At 41.8% G+C, this 12,572-nt stretch overlaps 1 protein-coding gene across 1 annotated transcript in view; it reads right to left on the reverse strand.

Moving 5' to 3' along the window:
• Positions 1 to 12,572, reverse strand: part of IGHMBP2 (immunoglobulin mu DNA binding protein 2) — an 86,030-nt gene that overhangs the window by 18,266 nt on the left and 55,192 nt on the right. The gene's annotated exons all lie outside the window — the stretch shown is intronic.

Consider the following 12,572-nt stretch of genomic DNA (forward strand, 5'->3'; position numbering starts at 1 on the left):
CTGTCCATCTAGTCCTATGATTTTTACAGCTCTGTCAGACACCACTACTGACTACCTACTGCAGTGAAGCAACAGAATTCGGTTACCGGTCTTCCCAAAACATGTGACTGGATAGTGAAGAAACAGTAGTTGATTAATGGGCTCCTGTATCTCCCCCTCCTATCTGCATGTTCTTTGACAGAAGGTGCATGCAGTAGAACGTGACTGACTCCAAGCATTGTCCCTCCCTCTTCCATTCTGAATTTTATTGTACAGGAGGAGGTTGACATCAAGATAACTAAGTACTTCAGCTTCATGGAAAGATTCAAATTCTCCTATATTGTGTATACCAGCCTTTTTCACCGGGGTGCCCCGGCATGCTGGGGTGCCTTCAGCTCCAGAATATGGCAGCTCTAGAATACATGGATCGTATAGAACTGACAGTGACATTAGCGACTCTTTATGCACTTAAATGATAAGTTCACCTTTGGACAAAAATAATAAGCTCTCATTTTTCAAACTGTATTAAAAAGCTATATAATGTGCAGATGTTTTAGTTGTATATGTGACAAGATGCACATCTATTTTCTATTCTCCCCTTGTATGTTGATTGTACTATTGGATTGATGTGACACCAATGTTTTTCCTGAAAAGTTGTGTTATATCACCTGTAATCGATGACTACATCTCAATAAAAAGTTTATTGGAAAAAAAATAAAAATAAATGCACATTTTTTTTGCAGGTAAAAAGAAAATGTGCATTATTTTTGTCCAAAGAAGCCTGTAAAGCATTGCACCAGCGATCAGTAGATCGCTGATGCCATGCAGCTCTCCTGCAGACCTGTCAGAATTGTTGTACAGTCAAGCAGATATTCTGACAAGAACCTTCAATGAACTACCACGGTGCTCCACAGTGCCGTGGTAGTTCATTGAAAACTACAAGCCAACAGCCGCTAAGGCTGTCGGGACTTGTAGGCACTCATTCACAGAACTCTGAGAATGAGTGATGTGGCCGTGTAGGTGGCTCCCTGCACGGACGTGAGGTTTTCAAATATGACAGCTAGCATGGGAAGAAGAGGGAGGGAGCGGGCAGCGGGAGCTGCTGTGGATATGGGTACATAATACATGTTCCGCCCTAAAAATGTAACATGCTCCAAAAGGTGAATATATCCTTTAAATTAAAGTAGTGTTATAGGCAAAACTTTTTTTTTCATTTTGGATAGAGAAAGGGAGGGTTATGAAAAAAGTAAACCATGTACTAACCCAGCAGAAGTAAAGATCAGAGACCACTGGACCTCCTCATGGTCTCAGTGGTCAGGAAGTCACACTTGCTACTGGCTCCTCCTGAGGCCTTTCGTGCTACGGCACTTCATCAGAGGGCGTCCACTGTGATCTTTACTTCTGCCGGGTTAGTACATGGTTTACTTTTTTCATACTTACCAGCCCGCTTAATGGCCGAAGGTATCTGTATGCACATGTGACCCTGGCTTTATTATTGTTGATCTAATAAAGTTTTGAACCTACTACACTATTGGCGTTCCCTCTTTTCTTTGACTCTCCTGTTGGAGGGCTTCAGATCTACACCGACCACTTTTGGGGTACCTGGAACCAGGAGAGGGACCCCTGTCTACCTATCATTTGGGGCAAGAGGGCTCTCTGGACCTGGAGGTATTACTACACCCAAGGCTGATGTCAGTGTTTAAGAGGGATGATCCATGTGCTTCCTGGAGCTGCATGCCTGGCTGGTCATCTGGATAAAATCACACACAGGCGCATATAAAATGTGCGGTCGGTGAGTGCGCATTTTTTCTGTTTGATTCCAGTCACCTAATGAGGAGGAGGCCTGCACATGTTTGATTTTATTGTGAATGGACTTTATGAACTATTTTTATCTTTTTAATTACATTACAGCGCTGCACTATATATTTAATGTTTCTGTTATGAGGTCCAGTGATTCCTTGGAGTGTTTCAGCAGCTGGTTTCTTTGAGCGCTCGCTATATTCTTAATTAATTTAAAAGGACAAATAGACAGGGTGAATCTCCCTAAGGGGGGCACAGACTGCGATAAAAATGGACAGGGGATATGTAACGATTGTGGTGTCAGACCCCTTGCCCTTCTCACCAAACTCGTGACCGAAGGACTAGCGAATCTAAAACCGCGATGCCACGTGCGTAACAATGCCACGCCCAGCTGCACCCTGCACAATGATTTTCCAGCTAATGGACCACAATCGATGTACCGGCAGCCTGAGCGCAATTGTTACTGGGTCAGGTTAATTACGCAATTAACCCTTCACACTGCCACCACCTCCTTTTTGTACAGAGAAAGAGGAAACTCGGCAATATCAGCAATAACACTAGGATGGTTGAAATAATCGTCTGTATACCACTGTCACCGCAGACAGGTTATACAGAGGGTTAAACACACTTAGTAGCGCTATTCAGCGGCAGGAATTCGTAAGTTGCATTAGGGAGCTTTAGAAACAGCTCAACACTTTCAGAAAGAAAGATTTATTACTAAAAGGTCAAAAGGGTGCAATAAAAATATTTACAGAAACAAGATGTAACCAATATATATATATAAATATACAGAGAGCAATAACACAGCAAAAAAGTAACAGAAAGAAGTTTAGAGAAGTAGAATACTTGCCAAAAGTCCTGGGTTAAGCAGATCAAGTTACAGAGCAAAAAGGGCACCGTCTCCCAAGTTGGTTCTGATGTTAAAAAGGGAGATTTCTTCAACTTCTCTCTTAGGCCTGACAGCCTATTTTGTAGTCCCCCATCAGGGGGTGTCTCTGAAGCCAAGGACCAATGCCCTCATTTGTGGTGGGGGTGTCTAGGCGGAGACCCAAGCTAGAACCAAAATCTCTCATAGCTTAATTTTTGCTCATAACTTTTCCTAGGCACAAGTAACATACCACCCGCAGGTAGATTAATATGCAGACGCCTCTGTGGAACGGTTAGATATGAAACATGAAATAAATACTTGAATGGTTCAAGAGATGTAATTCTCTGCTTTCCTATATATTCCAGCCAAGCAGCGTGACATATCAAATTGTTTGTCTTCTTCTGACCAATCTGAAGATATGCCTGGTTTTTATGCAAGTCTCTCATATTCCAAGATATGAGACATAGGGGGAAAATTGGATTTTAAAAGTGGTATCTGTTTATTACTCCTCTGGAATGTCTTTGAACTCAGGGGAAGGCTTGGGTTATCCTTTTACGAGGTGCCAGATTGCACAGTTTCTTAGACAGTCCGGCACTCAGCTCAGAGAGGTTTTATAGCTCGGAGCTCCCTGTTGTGCTCTGGCCTGCCTGTGACACTTCCAACACACACCGACCACATGTCACTGTGGATCTCAGAGAGGGAGAGGGATAAGGATGAGGAAAGATATATTTGTACAAGATGGATGATCCTTTGCCAAGATAGAGGTTGGAGCAAAATGGTTGAACCGTGTCCATCTCTGTGGGTACGATTGCTACAAGGGGTTCTAATCCATCTCCACTCTAATCAAAACTAAAAAAAAAAGTTTTGCCTTTAGTTATACTTTAAATCAACTCACAAAGAAATTTAATTTCTTGCAGTTTTTGTTGGTAGGAGTCAACTCGCAAAAATGATCAGATGGGTTTTGGATGCTAAACATATCGCTAGTGTTAAAGTGTATGTAAAGTGAAAGGGTTAAAACTGATATTAAGTTACGTTTTGCTGTGTGTGTCCCACATGGAAGATTTCCCCTTACTTCCTGTTCAGGAGGCACATGAGGAAATGAGAGAAAATCTCTCCAAAGTGAATGGAATTCCCATCTTCGATTAGTTGTCATTGGAATAGATGTCTCCACCGGAGGATTTCTCCCTTATATCTTGCTCTGATGACAACTCAGAATTTTGGACTTCCTCTCTCTTTCTGCCTTTGTGACAATGGTCACCAGGAAAAATAGAGAGATGAATCGCCCCGTGGGGACACTGATTATTATTATTATTATTATACAGTATTTATAAAGCGCCAATAGTTCGCTCAGCGCTGTACATTACAAAGGGAGACAGAACATGTGACAGAACAATACCAATACAATGCGATACATGAGGGGATCGAGGGCCCTGCTCTTTCGAGCTTACAATCTAGGAGATAACCATAAACATCTGACAAAAGGATCCAATTTTTCTCTACTCTACTCAAAACTAAAAAACATGTTTTAAAACCTTTACATCAACGTTAAGGTTCGATTCACACTAGTGTGACTTGTCATGCAACTTGTGACACACAGTTGCATGAAAAGTCGAAACCCTTTTATTTCAATGGCACTCATTCCAATCTATGAGACTAAAGCCACAGTGTCTTTAAAAAAAGGTTTATCTACTACTTTGATGTGGCTTTCTTGCAACTTAAGAGCCATACAGTGTAAAAGTCGCAGTGCAAAGTCGCACTAGTATGAACTGAACCTAATAGCAACTTTCTATGATGTGTCTATTGTGGACAGCAGAAAAGGAGCTATTCCAGGTGGAGATAAACTACTGATGATGTGATGTGATGATGTGGAGAAAAACTACAAGCTGATGTACGAGCAGTGTATACACTGCGTGTACAATTATTAGGCAAGTACATATTTTGACCAAATCATTTTTATGCGTCAATTCCATGCTGTGTAAACTTGAATGCTTATTGGATTTAAGCATATCAGGTGATGTGCATTTGTGTAATGAGGGAGGGAGTGGCCTAAGGAGATCAACACCCTATATTAAGGTGTGCATAATTATTAGGCATATTCTTTTGCTCAGGTAAAATGGGACAAAAAAGAGATTTAACCGACTCTAAAAAGTCAAAAATTGTAAAGACTTTCAGTGGGAAACTTCTAAAATATTGTGGCGTGATCACAAAACAATCAAACGTTTTGTTGCAAATAGTTTACAGGGTCGCAAGAAACGTGTTGAGAATAAAAGATGCAAATTAACTGCCACAGATTTGAGAACAGTCGAATGCGAAGCTACCAGGAACCTATTATCCTCCAATGCTGTCATATTCCAGAACTGAAACCTACCTGGAGTGTCCAGAAGTACAAGGTGTTCAGTGCTCAGAGACATGGCCAAGGTAAGGAAACCCGACCATCACTGAACAAGACACATAAGTTAAAACATCAAGACTGGGCCAAGAAATATCTGAAGACAGATTTTTCAAAGGTTTTATGGACGGATGAGATGAGAGTTACTCTTGGTGGACCAGATGGATGGGCCTGTGACTGGATCAATAACTGGCACAGAGCTCCACTTCGACTCAGAAGCCAGCAAGGTAGAGGTGGGGTACTGGTATGGGCTAATGTTATTAAAGGTGAGCTAGTTGAGCTAATTTTGGGTTGAAGATGGACTCAAAATCAACTCCCAAACCTACTGCCAGTTTTTAGAGGACATTTTCTTCAAGAAGTGATATAGGAAAAAGTCTGCATCTTTCAAGAAGACCATGATATTTATGCAGGACAATGCTCCATTGCATGCATCGAAGGACTACATTGTATGACTAGCCAGTAAAGGCCTTAAATATGAAAGAATAATGACATGGCCCCCTTTCTCACCTGACCTAAACCCTATTGAGAACTTGTGGGCCCTTCTTAAACTGGAGATTTACGAGGAAGGAAAACAGTAAACCTCTCTGAACAGTGTCTGGGAGGCTGTGGTTGCTGCTGCACAAAAGTTGTTCATCAACAGATCAGGAAACTGACAGACTCCATGAATGGAAGGCATATGATTGTTATTGAAAAAAGGGTGGCTATATTGGTTACTGATTTTTTTTTTCAAATGTCAGAAATGTTTATTTGTAAATTTTGAGTTGTTCGTTTATTATTCTCACTTTAACAGATGAAAAGAAACAAGTGAAATGGGAAACTTTAAATGACAATTGCGCGGTCATGCAACATTGTACCAACATGACATTTTTATCTTTTCTTACAAATAGAGCTTTCTTTTGGTGGTATTTACTTGCCGCTGGGTGTTTTACTTTTTGCGCTATAAACACAAAAAGAGCAAAAAATTTGAAAAGAAAAAAAGGTTCTTTGTTTCTATTATAAAATTTTGCAAAATTTTTCTCCTTCGCTGATGTGCATTGATGAGGCTGCACTAATAGGCAGCACTAATGAGGTGGCACTGATAGGCAGCACTAATGAGGGGACACTGATAGGTGGCACTGATGATGGGTACTGATAGTCGGCACTGCTGGGCACTGACTGGGGCGGGTGTCGGCAACCCGCGGCTCTTTTTCACTTTTGCTGCGGCTCCGGAGCACACTGCCCACCAGGTGACAGGCAATAGGGTTGCCGTAGCTCAGTGGTCGGCAAGCCGCGGCTCTTTACACATGCAGCTCTTCTGTGTGCCGGGCGCCCGCTGGCAAACATTGGCTGTCAGGATGTAGGCGGGGCAGCGTGACAAACTCCTCTCCTCTCACAGTCCGCTCTGAAGACCAGAACGGCGCGGGAACACGGCGAGAGGAACGCGCGGAGCAAAGGTAAGTGAATTGACACAATATGGGGAATGAATTACTATAGGGGGGATGAATTACTATAGGGGGGATGAATTACTATAGGGGATGAATTACTATATGGGGGATGAATTACTATATGGGGGATGGATTACTATATGGGGGATGGATTACTATGGGGGATGAATTACTATGGGGGATGAATTACTATATGGGGGGATGAATTACTATATGGGGGATGAATTACTATATGGGGGATGAATTACTATATGGGGGATGAATTACTATAGGGGGGATGAATTACTATGGGGGATGAATTACTATGGGGGATGAATTACTATATGGGGGATGAATTACTATGGGGGATGAATTACTATGGGGGATGAATGGTGACGATCCCTGCTCTGACAACTGCCGGTTCTCGGCAGTACATTTCTCACGTTCTGACAGCGTGAGGAAAGTGCAGCCAAGAACCGGCAATTACATTTCCCTGTGATCAGCATGTCATTGGACACGGCTGATCACGTGGTAAAAGGCCGCTGTGATTGGCCTTTTACCACATCACGTGATCAGCTGTGTCCATAGGACACAACAATCACGGAGATCGACGGGTGCGTGCCGGAGAGCACGTTATGGGAGGACGTCATATGACGCCCTCCCAGAACTGGCCGGTTGCAGTGCAGCGGTCATTCGGCTATCTGCGGTCGACAACTAGTTAAAGTCTAAATTCACCTTTTACGAAAAAAAAAAAATCATAAATGCACATCTTTGTGCAGGTTAAAAAAAAATGTGCATTCATTTATTTTTTTACTCTGCAGCCTGGTCGCGGGTTCAATGCCTGGCTTCTGTAGACTCTCAGTAAGCGGTCTGCCCATACCTCATACGGGCAGGCAGTTACTGAATTGCAGGAAGAACCAATGAACCACTAGAGGGCTCACCAGTGCCCTCGCTGTTCATTGAGGACTACAAGAAGTCGGCTGTCAAAGCAGATGGTAGATGCAGTTCATTCATTCACAGAACTCTGTGAATGAATGATGAGGCCATGTGGGCGAAGCCCCTGAAGGATGCGCGGTTTTAAATTCAGAAGTGTGGGAAAAGGATCCCCTGCCCGCTGTCACAGGGCAGGGGATATCAGTGGAAAAAGAGCAGGAGCTGGAACAAATTACATGGTCCACCTTAAATATGGGTGGAACGTGTAACATGCTCCAAAGGTGAACTTAAAAGAAATGTTGTTAATTGTGCCCAAGCAGTACCCTGAATGATTTACCATTTGTCTTGAATTCCTTCTGAAAAACAGCAGCACACTTGAAGTAGTTTTAAACCCTCACTATTTTAGCCTATCACACTGAGCACAATAAAATAAACATTCCCCAGTAATTTATTTTGCTGAAAATTTTCCATGGCACTTGCACTTTTCTCACAACTTTCAGTGCTGCAGGCTCCAGCTGTCTCAATGCTGCTTCCCTGATGTTCTGCCCTTCATAGGAAAAAGTTAACAGTGGACTGTGTGAACTTTAGTCAATCTTGGAGAAGGGAGGGGAAGCAGAGTAAAGAAGAGAAGAGGAGTGCTTTGCCATCCCAGGCTAAAGAGCTGTGTGTTTCTGTTGATGCACACAGTGTAGGGAGACACAACTCTAGTCCCTGCACGCAAGGGTGACGCCATAGGATGCTGCAAGTGAAAGGAAACAACCTGAAAGCTATCACTATTTCTTATGCTTTTTCTCAGGCAGTGAAGATAAATCAATTTAATACTTCTGCAAGTATGAATGTAAAAAAGGGCCTTGGGGCATCCAGACAAGAGGCCCATTGACAGCTGTACTAGTAAGGGATCTTGAATTGTGAGGCTATAAAGAAGCTCATAATTCTGTCTCTGAATGCAATGCCTTGTTCTAAAGAGTGGAGTATGTCCTTTAAGTTTATTAGATCAATGTAACTCTAAAGTTTTTTGATTAAGTTAAAAATGTATATAATATAAACATTACATTTATTATTTCCAATCTAAATAGTGAAATTAACTCACCAAGAACCCTTCTTTTTTTGTTACAAATCTTAAAAGAGCTGTAATGTTTTCCTGCAAATGTGAAATTTTCTGAAATGTTAAAAACTCTTTTGTAAAAGCTAAGGGACCACTGGAATAATAATTTCCACAGTCCAACTGATGTCTTAAAAAGACCTTGTCCACAAGTGTAGCCATTGTTCTGCAGCTCCGAGAGTAACATAATGGGGCAAGCATGTGCAGCAGCAATATGCCTAATGGGGCACGTAGTCCCAAGTACAGGATCACAGGACTTTTATTCACATTTGAGTTCATCCAAATTCACACCCAGAAGTGTGGGGAAGCGGCACAAGAACCAGAGGAAGAAACTGCAATCTAAGTATATTAAATGTTTTCTGCAGTTTTGATAAGGAATTGTTGAGTGTTATGTGCAAAATGTATCTGTTCCAATGTGCTGCTGTTAAAAAACAGAAGGCTTTAGAATTATTTTCAGCTTTACCCGCTGCTGTAAGGCTCACCCCCTGCCAGTCAGACTCTGTGGCTAGTAGAGGTTCTAGCATTTAATAGATGAATAGCAGCGGGTGGTATTTAATACCTATATTCTGTGAAATGCCAGCACTTACAGATGAAAGACAAATGAAAGAAGGAGAGCCTTAATTTAATGTAAATTAGAACACTAAACCAGGGGTCCCCAAACGATTTACACAAAGGACCAGTTTACTGTCCTTCAGGTTGGCGCACTGAGCCCCGTGGGAGTAAACAATGCCCCATCGTTGGTACTATGGGTAGAAATAGTTGGTGTCAGTGGAAGGAATAGTGCCCCATCCTTGGTGTCACTGGAAGGAATAGTGCCCCATCCTTGGTGTCAGTGGGAGGAATAGTGCCCCATCGCTGGTGTCAGTGGAAGGAATAGTGCCCCATTGTTGGTGTCAGTGGAAGGATTTATGCCCCACCATTGGTGTAAGTGGAAGGAATAGTGCCCCATTGTTGGTTTCAGTGACAGGAATTATGCTCCATTGTTGGTGTCAGTGGCAGGAATAATGCCTCAAGGGCTGGATAAAGGCAAGCAAAGGGCCACAGTTTGGAGAAAACTGAACTAAATATGGTGGAAAACAACCTTATTTTTTGTTAAGAAAACCAAGCTGATAAATATCTAACAAAGATACAAAACATATTTTAAAGAAAAGTAGCTATCTGAAAGTATTCTACTGTGTTAAAATGTTACATGTCGTAAAAACAATCAAAGAATACTGGTCATTAAGCTAAAGAGAAAAGGGTAGGCGAAGGTTAATTTTTTTTTTATTATTTTTTTTTTTGTCTAACTCCTGGAATTTACTGAAGCCAGAGTTTGCATAAGAAATATAATAAGTAGATGGTAATTCAACTTTATTATACAATTTAAAAAATCCAAAATGCTTAGTGCTAACTCCTCAAATACTCACAAAATTGTCAAGTGACTTCACTCTCCAGCATCTACCAGTATCACATGGACCGATACAGGTGGACTGACCGTTTAAGAAAATCTGTTTGCTGGTTTGAGAAGCAGTTCAGAATATAAAATACACCTTAAAATGCAGATCATTTGTAATTAAAAGCATAATGTGCACAGGGGAAGCCCAGCGTGCGCTAACAGACAGCTGCTATGGAATGCCCATGAGGATGAGAAGCCACACTACACTATAATCTCATCTATAAAAACATTCTCAGAGTCACTATGCACAGAGGCTCACAGCTCAATCAGTGTAATTAAACGGTTACCAAGATTAACTCTTAAACATAGAAACTGCTTAAGAATGACAATGGAAATGATCAAAGACTTAAACTAGTAAAGATGTGTTTCTTGGCAATGTTTATGGAACACGGGCTTTTTTAATCCTTAAAATGCGGTATATGCGGCTGCCTTCAGGTGATTAGACAATGGCAAAAAAGCCGCTGGGACATCCCCTTAGATAACCCCTCACACTCCCTGCTAGCCACAGTTTTGTAGCAAGCAATAGGAAGATAAGAGCAGAGGAGAGGGTCCTCTGTCCTCTACTGCAGGAAAGGTATTTTATCAGTATGAACTTTATGTTTGAAGCTGGCATCAGAAGAGGCTTGAAGACCACCTGGTAGAACGTAACAAATGAGTGAACCGAATCCCAGCTGGCAAAGCTGGTAAAACAGATGCCTGCTCTTGAAAAGCTCACACAGCATTGACAGGTCTGGTTCAATGTGCCTGTTAGAGACTGGATCACCCACAGGTGGCCTTGGGTTTTCCAGATGTGGAGGGTGTAGTTCCAGTATCCACCAGCAGGTGTCTCCCAGCAGCCAGCAGATCCCAGCGATTAGTCCCCACCTGATGCCTGATGCTTGCTTGCTGGGAGGGTTTTTAGCCCCTTCTTCTAGCTTTCAACAGTGCCTCAGTGGCGTTCCCTGTGTGCAATCATTCTGATCCTGCTTCTGTACCTGTTACCCTGGTCCTTGCTGCCTTGTATCTTTTACCCTGATCCTACTGCCCTTATACTTTTTTTTTTCCATAATATTTTTATTAGAAAGTAAGCACAAAAATAAATACAAAAAGAAAAAAAACCCCCCAAAAAACATAACATAGTACCAAAGCAGAACTGCTTCAAGGTACAAGCACAAGTGTGAGAGTCCTCAGGACAAGAATTGGGCTGTCACTGGCCTCTTAAAACCAACTGGAAGGCTCAAGCCACAGTGCATACAAGTTGTTACAAAACCATATCAAAATAACTAAACCAAAGTAAAAGCAGGAGCAGTAACAAAAGTCACATCAGTAATATAAAAGTAATACATATTCTAGGGCATTGGTCTCATGAATACATATTCTAGGTTGTAAATTCACCATGCTAAGAAGAGCTTGGCTCTAGGATTTAATCATGTTGGTTTCTTCAATGACAGAGTCTGTCCCACATGGCTAGAATGCTGCATTGCAACAGTCTGGAGTGAAACTGCCTGGGAGGAGGCAACCATAAGGCCCAGAACTGTCATGCAGGCACAATCCAAGTTTGCTTCTGAGCCCCTTGAAACAGAAGTTTGTCCTGGGGCAGGAAGACCCTGGATAGGGTCATGGCTAGATACATGACCAGATACTCCAATCTGTGAGATGGGCACAGCGATGATTTCCTCAGATTTGAGTATCCACCAGAAAACCTGCAGAATTTCTATGGTCTGTCAGATGTTGTCCCTCAGGGACAGAGAAGACTGGTTCTTCATCAGCAGATCTTCCCCAAAACATGAATTTCCCCAAGTGCAGAGCAAAGCAAATACCAGACTCTTGGAAAAAACTCAAGGAGTCATAGGCAGATCAAATGGGAGGATGACAAACTGGAAGTTCTGCTTGCGGAACACAAACCCAGTATATCTGATGCTGCAAAAAATGGGGATGTGTAGGTAGAAACTCTGGAGGTTTTGATGTACAGTTGTGTTCAAAATAATAGCAGTGTGTTGAAAAAAGTGAATAAAGCTCAAAATCCTTCTAATAGCTTTTATTTCCATACACACAAATGCATTGGGAACACTACACATTCAATTCCAAATCAAAACATGAAGAAAAATATATCAAATTTGTGTTGTTCCTCTAAAAAAAATTGAAGAAAAGTGAATATTAGACTGTTCAAAAAAATAGCAGTGTTTGTATTCTTCTTTACATTCTCAAACATTCACTATATAAACTGAAAAATGTTTGAAGATTTTGCTTTTCTTTGAATCACTTAACATTTAGTTGTATAAGCACTGTTTCTGAGAACTGCTGTACATCTGTGTTGCATGGAGTCAACCAACTTCTGGCACCTGTGAACAGGTATTCCAGCCCAGGATGATTGGACTACATTCCACAGTTCTTCTCTATTTTTTGGTTTTGCCTCAGAAACTGCATTTTTGATGTCACCCCATAAGTTTTCTATTGGATTAAGATCCGGGGATTGGGCTGGCCACTCCATAACGTCAATCTTGTTGGTCTGGAACCAAGATGTTGCACGTTTACTGGTGTGTTTGGGGTCGTTGTCTTGTTGGAACACCCATTTCAAGGGCATTTCCTCTTCAGCATAAGGCAGCATGACCTCTTCAAGTATTCTGATGTATTCAAACTGATCCATGATCCCTGGTATGCGATAAATAGGCCCAACACCGTAG

This window comes from Staurois parvus, unplaced genomic scaffold, assembly GCF_062004578.1.
Source record: "Staurois parvus isolate SC_StPar_1 unplaced genomic scaffold, SC_StPar_1.0 ptg000818l, whole genome shotgun sequence".
NCBI lineage: Eukaryota > Metazoa > Chordata > Amphibia > Anura > Ranidae > Staurois > Staurois parvus.